This window comes from Myotis daubentonii, chromosome 12 (genome assembly GCF_963259705.1).
Source record: "Myotis daubentonii chromosome 12, mMyoDau2.1, whole genome shotgun sequence".
Taxonomy (NCBI): domain Eukaryota; kingdom Metazoa; phylum Chordata; class Mammalia; order Chiroptera; family Vespertilionidae; genus Myotis; species Myotis daubentonii.
The window spans coordinates 27,833,692-27,843,644 of NC_081851.1; the positions used below are offsets into that span (position 1 = coordinate 27,833,692).

The 9,953-nt window shown below is 52.5% G+C and overlaps 1 non-coding gene across 1 annotated transcript; it reads right to left on the bottom strand.

Moving 5' to 3' along the window:
- Positions 1–2,776: 2,776 nt before the first annotated feature.
- LOC132214073 (small nucleolar RNA SNORA74) lies at positions 2,777–2,979 on the bottom strand. Its single transcript, XR_009448170.1, has one exon. It is a non-coding gene; the product is annotated as a small nucleolar RNA SNORA74 (small nucleolar RNA).
- Between the last annotated feature and the right edge of the window lie 6,974 nt (positions 2,980–9,953).

A 9,953-nucleotide genomic window follows, 5' to 3' on the forward strand; every position in this document is an offset into this window, starting at 1 on the left:
GCTTTGGAGTGAAATGCTCTGCAGATACCAACTAAAAATTATGTCATTTAAAGTCATAATTTCCTTTTAGAGTTTCAATCTGGGGTATCTATCCATTGATGTCAGTGGGGTATTATTATCCCCTGCTATGCCTGGATAACTGTCAATCTCTCCCTTTATATCCATCAAGATTAGCTTTATATATTTAGGTGCTCCTATGCTGGGTACATAAATGTTTATAGTGGTTATGTCCTCTTGTTTTTATTGCTCTCTTTATCATTATGTAGGGTCCTTCGTTGTCTCTTCAGATATCCTTTGTAAGTCTATTTTGTCACATATAGGTATTGTTACCCCAGGCTTTTTTTTTCCCATTCACTTTTGCTTAAAATATATTTTTTCTATCCCTTTTAGTCTGCATATCTCTTTCTGAGGTAGGTCTTGTTTTCCTATCCATTCAGCTACCATGTTTTTGATTGGAACATTCACATTTAAAATGATTATTGATGGGTATGTATATTTTTCCATCCTAGTCTTTTAACTATGTTCCTCTTTTTTTCTCCTTCTTGACCCTTGAACAGTTCTTTAATATTAGTTTGGTGGTAAGAAACTTCTTTAGCTTTTGGTTGTTTGGAAAGCTCTTTATTTCTCTGTCAATTTTAAATGAAAGCCTTGCTGGGTACAGTCTTGGTTGTAGTTCCTTCCTTTACATACTCTGAATATTTTCTGCCAATCCATCTGATTTAAATGTTTCTATTGAGAAATGTGCTGGTAGTCTTACGGGAGCTCCCTTGTAAGTAACTAACTACCTTTCTCTTACTGCTTTTTCTCTTTGTTTTTAATCTTTGCCATTTAATTATGATGTGGTTTTGTGTGGGACTTTTTGGGTTCATCTTACTTGGGACTCAATTTTCCTCCTGGACTTGTCTTTTTCCTTCACCAGGTTTGGGAAGTTTCAGTCATTATTTCTTTTAATAAGCTCTCGATCCATTGCTCTTTCTTTTCTCCTTCTTGTACTCATTTGATGCAATTCATGTTGTTAGGATTCATTTTGTCCCAAAGATCCCTTAAACAGTCCTCATTTTTAATTTTTTTTTCTTCTCTGATTGTCTTCTGCTACCTTGTCTTTCAAACAGATTCAATCCTCTGCTTCATTCAGTTGCCCATGTTTTCTAGTGTACTATTCATTTCAGACATTGTATCCTTTATTTCTAACTTATTTTTCATGCTTACTATCTCTTTATTGAAGTTCTTATTGATTTCATCCATTCTTCCTGTAAGTTCATTTAAGATCCTTATAAGCATTTTTTTTTAACTCTGTATCTGGTTGGTTACTTGCTTCTACTTCACTGATTTTTTTTTTTTGAAGGTGTCTTATGTACTTTAATAGGGAGCATTTTTCTTTGTCTACCCATTTTGGCTGTATTGGTGGTTATATTTCTATGTATTAGACTATTAGACACCCAATCGTGGCAGTGTGGCCTTATGTAGTAGGTGTCCTGAAGGACCTAGTGCACAGTCTTCTTTTTTCCAGAGCTGAGTGTTCCAAGAATGTCCCTTGTGTGTGTTCTATGGGCTCTCCTGTTGTAGTTGAGTCTATATTGCTATTGGCCTATTTAACTATGTAGCTGACCTTCAGGTTGGCTGACTGTGAGGATCACCCCTGACCACATTGAATGAGCTGCTGCACAGGTGCTGACCACATGGAGCAGAATTCGCCTCAGCAGGTTCTGCTGTCCTGTAAGATCTCCCTTTGGATATGCCGCTTGTGAAGCAACTGGATCATGCTCTGATGTCATCTGCAGTTGGCCCCTGTGTGGATTGTCCTGCATGCAAGTGAGAGGGACTCTGGTGCTGGCCAATGTCAGATGCTTCCTGTGACTGGCCTTGGGCATTCTATTTGGAGCTGAAAACAATTCTCAGTGTGTGGCTGCCTCTGCTGGTTCAGAGTGAGAGCAGGAAGGACCAAGCAGTGCACCAAGTCTGCCTTTTACCTGCACTGGATGAGGGAAGGTCAGCAAAAGTTCCAAGTTTCCCCTGGGTTCTGCCTCTGGCTACCTCCACATGTGGGTGCCTGTTATAGTCTCAGTCACACAATGAGCCTCTGGAGGGACTCAAGTTGCATGAGGTGGTTTCTCAGTGAGTCCCCAGGAAGGGGTGAGTGGTGGTCATCAGATTGATACAGGTTTAATCTTGGTGACTGTGCAGGGACTGAGGCCACTCAGCAAATGCCCCATGGTATACCAGGTCTAGATGCCACCTACTGGGTCCTCACACACCTTTGAGCAGTGTACAAGAGACTCAGACCTGGCTTTCTTGTAAGAGTAGAATTAAAAGGTCCAATCAGGCCACATTGCAGTACTTATGGTGTCGGAATGTATAGTCTGACATCAGCCATGTGAGCTCAAGGGTTTTGCAGAGGGTCTGTGGGTTGTCAGAGGCCATGGCGCTGCTTCCTGCTGTGGACTATTCATGGACCCCTGGTTGCAGCTGGAGAGTGAGAGCATGGAGGGGTCACGCAGCTCTGACCCGGTCACTATTTCCCACACAGTTTAGTCCCCTCCTGTGTGCCTGATCCCAGCAGATGCGACCCTCCATTTCCATCCTAAGATAACTGCAGTTCTCTTCAGATGTCTGACCAGATGCATGTTCACTGGCAGCCTGAGCAGCACCAACCCTGCCTTCTTTCCTCAAGGCTGGGTGAGCCAGGCTGGCTGGGCGGCAGAAAAGGGCAGTTACAGGTCCCTTGGGTGGGTTGAAATGCTATTAGAACCATTAAGATTTTTTAAAATGTTTTTTCTGTGTCTGCTCCTTCACTAGAACAAAGCAACCAAAGTGATGCTTAGCTCACTCTCATGGAAGCACAGTTCTGCCCTGCACTAGTGCCACATGTCACCAGAACAGTGAAGGGGGCAACTGGAGGAAGAAGACAGGGCATTCCTCTCCCAGCAGTGTAATTCCCTCACACGCATGATGCTGTCTGGAGAGCTGACTCCTGCTGGAGCGCTTAAGGCTTTTAGGCACCGAGTGTACTGATCTGATTTATATTTTTTAAAGATCACTCTGATTTGCATTTTCATTTTTATTAAAAAATATTTTACTAATTAAATTTTTTCAATTAGAGATGACATTCAATATTAGTTTTAAGTGTATATAATAGTGGTTTGACATTAATATAACATATAGAGTGATCCCCTGATAAGTACAGCATGGGGGATCTTTTAAAAGGATAATAATGAAAGTCATGAGGGCTCCACCCTCATAACCTAATCACCCTCAATAGATCCACCTTTTATTTATTTTTAATCAAACTTATTTGGGTAACATGCATTAATAAAATTGCATAGGTCAGGTGTGCCATTCTATAATGCATCATTTGTATATCACATTGTGTGCTCACTGCCTTCAAGTCAAGTCTCCTTCCATCACCATTAATCGCCCCTATTCCCTCTTTTCCTCCTCCCACCCTTTACCCGCCAACCCTATCCACCAATACAAACATGCCACCCTCACCTGCCAGCACCCACCGGCCACTCCATGCCCACCAGCCCCTCCTGCTAGCCACACACCACACCCCCAGTCCTCACCCGCCACCTCCCACCAGCCTGCCCCTACACTCCAATACTACCCCTCACCCCTCTTACCCCTCTTACCCCCTACTCCCAACTGCCACCCCACATCCCACACCCCATATCACACAGCCCCCACCCACCACCCACCAGCCCCCAACCCCCACCCCCTACTGCCCACCCTTCAGTCCCCACCCTGCCACCCCCCACCCCCCTTCCCCTGCTTGTGATTTGACATTTGAAATGATATTTGAGATGTGTCTTGAGGGCTCAGGTAGGATTTAGACAGATGAAGAGGGTGAGAATGTGCTTCAGGTACAGACAGTGGCCACAGCCTGGAGGCAGGAGAGATGAACACTGGACAGACCAGAGCATATGCCCCTCAAATGCCTGTGAGTGAGGGGTCAGGACAGGGAAACAGAAGACCCTGCATGGAGGGAAAAGGCAGAGGGGAAAGGGGACCAACCACAGAGTGATCAGAGCAGGGGAGACAGGGGCCCCTCCATGGGAAGGCAGGGCAGGGGGACAGGGCACCATGAGAGGGGGTGGGCAGTGGGGACAGGAGACCTGGGGAAGGGGCAGGGATGCAGAAGAGTGGATAGGGGACTTTCCACTGAAGCAACAGTGCAGGGAAAAGGAAGACCTCCGCCCTAACCGGTTTGGCTCAGTGGATTGAGTTTCAGCCTGTGGACTCAAGGGTCCCAGGTCAGATTCCAGTCAAGGGCATGCACCTTTGTTGAAGCCACATCCCCAGTAGGGAGTGTGCAGGAGGCAGCTGATCAATGTTTCTCTCTCATCGATGTTTTTAACTCTCTATCCCTCTCCCTTCCTCTCTGTAAAAAAACAATAAAATATATTCAAAAAATCATCATTCTCACCTTAAAAAAAAAAAAAAAAGGAAGACCCTTCGTAGCTGTGCCAGGGCATGGGGGACAGTGGACCCTTCATGGTAATGACAGGGGATCACCCATGGAGGGGTCAGTGTCCCCAACTCCTGTCCCTTTTGCCCTGGCCCTCCTGCCCTATCCCATCCATGGATGGCGCCCTGTCCTTACCAAGCAGGGTCCACTGTCCTCCCTGCCCAGACACAGCCACGAAGTGTCTTTTTTTCCCTGCCCTGTTGCTTCAATGGAGAGTCCCTTATCCACACTGCCCTGTGGAGACAGAGCCAAGAGAGAGGGACCCCTCCATGGAGTGGGGAGAGCAGACCTTCTGTGGAGGGACATGGCAGAGGGATAGGGATCCCCCCTTTGAGGGTGCAAGGAGAGGGTGAAATGGACTGTCCATTGCAGGAGCAAGACATGGAAGACAGGGAACCATCCATGGAGGGGAAAGTGCAGGGGGACAGGACACCCCTGTCATGGTCCCCCTGGCACCCCTTCTCTGCCCCTTCAAATGGGGGTTCTTTGTCCCCTGCCCGTTCTCCATGGATGGTCCCCTGTTTCCTCTACTCTGTTCCCTGCATGGAGGGTCCCTGTGCTCCCTGCACTGCTCCATCCCTGGAGAATCCCTTGTTCACCCTTTCCTGACCCCTCAAAAGGTGGGGTGCCCTACCCCTCTTCTCATTTTCCTCCACAGGCAGAGGGGAGGGGCACCCTCCATGAAGGGAGCAGGACATTGTTTTTCTTGCCCATCTTCCTCCAAGGAGGGTGCCCTCCCCTCTCTGCCCTGTCCCCACTCCATGGAGGGTGCCTCTTTCCCTGTCCTGTCCCATAAAAGGGGGTTTCTTTGTACCCCTGCCAACTCCCCTCCATGTAGAATGCCCTGTTCCCCCTGTACTGGCCCCTCCATGGAGAGTTCCCTGTAACTAATCCATGGAAGGTGCTTTCTTCCTCTGCTCTGTTCCTTCCAAGGGGGATCCCTATACCCCTGCTCATTCCCCTCCCTGAAGACTCCCCTTTCTCCCTTGCCCTAACTCTCCATGGAGGGTGCCTTCCTCCTCTGCCCTGCCCTCAGTGTGGGGGGTCCCTCCTCTGCCCATTCTCCTCCATGGAGGGTGTTCTCTCAAACCTTCCCTTTCCTCTCCATTGAGATGAATGGGTAGGGGTACCAGGAACCTCCCCTTTGATGGGCCAGACAGGGATGAAGGGGGCACCCTACATGAAATGAGGACAGGAGGACCCACCTTGGAAGGACAGGGCTAGAGGGAAAGGAGACCCTCCATGGCAGTGAGGGGGCAGGGATACAAAGAACCCCTCTTTGAGGAGCCAGGGGAGGGGGAGGGGAAACCCTCCATGGAGTGGAGACAGAACACCTCCAATGGAGAGGACTGGAGGAGGGGAAGATGATCTTCCATGAAGGAGAATGGGCAGGGGAACAGGGATCCCCCCCTTTGAGGAGACAGGGCAGTAGAGAAGGGGCACCCTTCATGGACTGGGGACAGGGGACCCTTAGTGGAGGTACAGGGCAGGGGGCAAAGGGTCCTCTCCATGGAGGGGAATGGTCAGGGGATACAGATCTCCCTTTGAGGGGCAGGGAAGGGGGGAGAGCACCCTCCATAGAGTGGGGTCAGAGATCACACCATGGAGGGGACAAACAGAGGAGATAGGGGACCCTCCATGATGGTTCCCCTGTCCCCACCCCAAGGAGGGTGCCCCTCCCTCCTGCCCTGTCCCCTCAAAGAGGGATCCCTCTCCCCCTGCCCATTCCTCTTTAAGAAGAGTCCCCTTTCCCAAGCCCTGTCCCCTCCATTGAGAATCCCTTGTCCCACTCTATATGGAGGGTGCCCCCTCCATCCTGCCCTGTTCCCTCAAAGGGTGGAATACCTAACCCTCTGCCCACTCCTCTCCAGGGAGAATCACCTTTCTTCTGCCCTGTCCCCTCCATTGAGAGTCCTTTGTCACCACTCCATGGAGGGTGCCCCCTCCCCCTGCTCTGTCTTCTCAAAGGGGGGTTCCTTGTACCCTTGCCCATTCACCATTATGGAAGGTCCCCTAACTCCCCTTCTTGTCCCTCCATGGAGGGTCCCCTTTCCCCACTTTATGGAGAATGCTGTCTCCCCATTGCCCTGTCCCTCAAAGGCATCCCTATCACCCTGCCCATTCCCCTTCATGGAGGGTCTCTGTGATCCCTACCATGGAGATTCCCTTTTTCTACCTTTCCTGCCCCCTGAAATGAGGGGTGTTCTATGCCCTTTCCCAACACCCCCAGGCAGAGGGGAGAGGGCAGCCTCCATGGAGGGAGCTTGGCATTGCCCTACTTCCTCCATGGAGGGTCCCCTATCCCCCGTGCTCTGACCCTCAAAGCGAGGCTCCTTGTCCCCCTGCCCTTTCCCCTCCAGGGACGGTCCTCTTCCCCCCGCTCCCGTCCCATGCATGTAGGGTCCCCTATACCCCCTCCATGCCTGTTCCCTCAAAGGGAGGTTCTTTGATCGCCTGCCCATGTCCCAGGGGACCCTCCGTGGAGGTACAGGACAAGGAGGAAAGGGGACTCTCCATGGCAGTGAATGAGCAAGGGTACAAGGAACCTCCCTTTGAGGGGCCGGGGAGAGGAAGGGGATACCCTCCATGGAGTGGGGGCAGGGGACTAGTCGTGGAGGGTCCCCTATCTCCCCTCCTTGTCCCCTCCATGGCATGCCCCTTGTTCCCACTCTATGGAGGGTGCTTTCTGCCTGCTCTTTCCCCTCAAAGGGGGGGGGGAATACCTATCCCCCTGACCATTCTCCTTCATGGAGGGTCCCCTTCCTTCTGCCTGGTCTGTCCATGGAGGGTCCTCTGATCCCACTTCATGGAGGGTGCCCCCTCCCCTCCTGCTCTACCCCCTCAAAGGGGGGATTCCTATCTCCCTGCCCATTCCCCTCCATGGAGGGCCCCTGTGGTCCCGACCATGCTCACTCCATGGAGATTCCCTTGTTCTCCCTTTCTTGGCCCTGAAATGAGGTGTGCCCTATGCTCCTGTCCCACACCCCCAGGAAGAGAGGAGAGGGCAGCCTCCATGGATGGAGCATGGCATTGCCCTTCTTGCCTTCTTCCTCCATGGAGGGTCCCCTATCCCCCTTCCATGAGGATTGTCCCCCCCACCTCCATGCCTGTATCCTCAAAGGGAGGTTCTTTGATCCCCTGCCCATGTCCCAGGGGACCTTCCATGGAGGGTCAGGAAAAGGGGGAAACGGGACCATCCATAGCAGTGAATGGGCAAGGGTACAAGGAACCTGGGAGAGGGAGAGGATGCCCTCCATGGAGTGGGGACAGGAGACTAGTCATAGAGGGTTCCCTATACCCCTCCTTGTCCCCTCCATGGCATGTCCCTTGTTCCCACTCTATGGAGGGTGCTCTGCGCCTGCTCTTTCCTGTCAAAAGGGGGGTACCTATCCTCCTGACCATTCTCTTTCATGGAGGAACACCCTTCTCCAGTCTTTTCCCTCCATGGAGGGTCCCCTGTCCCCACTTTATGGAGAGTGCTCTCTCCCCCATGCCCTGCCTCTCAAAGGGGGGTTCCCTATGCCCCTTTCCATTCCCCTCCATGCGGGACCCTGTGGTCCCTACCATGCTCACTCCATGGATATTCCCTTGTTATACATTTCCTGCCCCCTGAAATGAGGGGTGCTTATGCTCCTGCCCGTTCCTCCTGCCCACCCCCCGGAGGGGAGAGGGCAGCCTCCATGGAGGGAGCATGGCATTTCCCTTCTTGCCCTTCTTCCTCCATGGAGGGTCCCCTTGTGTCTCTGTCCTTTGTCCTCTAGGGTTGATCCTCTTTCCCACTCCCTGTCCCCTACATGGAGTTTTCTCTATTCGCCCTCCATGGGGGGTCCCCACCTCCATTTCTGTCCCCTCAAAGGGGGTTTCTTTGTTCCCCTTGCCATGTCCCAGGGGACCCTCCATGGAGGGACAGGACAAGGGGAAAAGGGGACCCTCCATGCCAGTGAATGGGCAAGGGTACAAGGAACCCCCCTTTGAGGGGGAGGGGAGTATGAGGGGACACCTTCCATGGAGTGGGAACAGATGACCCTCAATGGAGAGTATGAGGAGGTGGGAAAAGCAATGCTCCATGGAAGGGAATGGGCAGGGGTACAAGGAACCTTTCCTTGAGAGGCTGGGGGAGGAAGAGAAGGACCCCCTGCATGGAGTGGGAACAGAGGACCCTCAATGGAAAGTATGGGGAGGGGGGAAAAGAGATTTCCCCATGGAAGGTCCCCTGTCCTCACTCCATGGAAGGTGCCCCCGCCCCACTACCTGTCCCCTCATAGGGGGTTCCTTGCACCCTTGACCATGCCCCATGGGACCCTCATGGAGAGATAGGACAGGGGGTAAAGAGAACCCTCCAGGATAGTGAATGGGCAAGAGAACAAGGAACTCCCCTTTGAGGGGGAGGGGATACCCTCCATGGACTGGGGACAGGGGACCCTCAGTGGAGTGAATGGGGAGAGGGAAGTGGATCCTCCATGGAGGAGAATGGTCAGGGGAATAGGGATCCCACCTTTGAGGAGACAGGGCAGGAGGGAGGGGGCACCCTCCATGGAGTGGGGACCAGAGACTCTGCATGGGGGGACAGGGCAGGAGGCAAAGGGACCTCTCCATGGAGGGGATGGTTAGAGGGATAGGGGTCCTCCCTTTGAGGGGCAGGGCAGGGGGAGAGCACTCTCATTAGAGCAGAGGTTTGGGACATGCCATGGAGGGGACAAGAAGAGGAGGTCGGGGACCCTCCATGATGGGTCCCGTGTCCCCAATCCATGGAGAGTGCTCCTTCCCTACTGCCCTCTGCCCTCAAAGGGAAGATGCCCATCCCCTTGACCATACCCCTTCATGGAGGTTCCCTGTCCCCCTGTCCTGTCCCTTCATGGAGCATCCCCTGCCCTCCCTCCATGGAGGGTGCCCCAACCCCATGCTGCTCCCCACAAAGGGGGGTTCCTAGTTCCCCTGCCCACTTTCCTCCATGGAGAGAAAAATTCCCCCCCTGCCCTGTCCCTCCATGAATGATACCTTCTCCCCTGCCCTGTCCCCTCCTAGGGGGATTCCTTATACCCTTGCCCATATCTCCACTGGGACAGGGGTCCCAACATGGAGGGACAGGACAGGGGGTAAAGTGGACCCTCCATGGCAGTGAATGTGCAGGGGTTGAAGGAACGCCCCTTTGAGGGGAGAGGGAAGAGAGAGGAACTAGCTCCATGGAGTGGGGACAGAGGACCTTCACTGGAGAGGCCAGGGAGGGGGGAAAGGGGATTCACCATGGAGGGGAATTGACAGAGGAATAGGGATCCCCCTTGAAGGGGACAGTGCAGGGGGGTTAGAGCACCCTCCATAGAGTGGGGGAAGGGGATGCGCCATGAAACGCATGGAGAACAAGGAGAGGAGATAAGAGACCCTCCTCTTATCTGGTTTGGAGAGTCACCTATCTCCCCTCCCTGTCCCCTCCATGGAGGGTCCCCTGTCCCCGCTTTATGGAGGGTGCTCTCTCCCTGCTGCCCTGTCG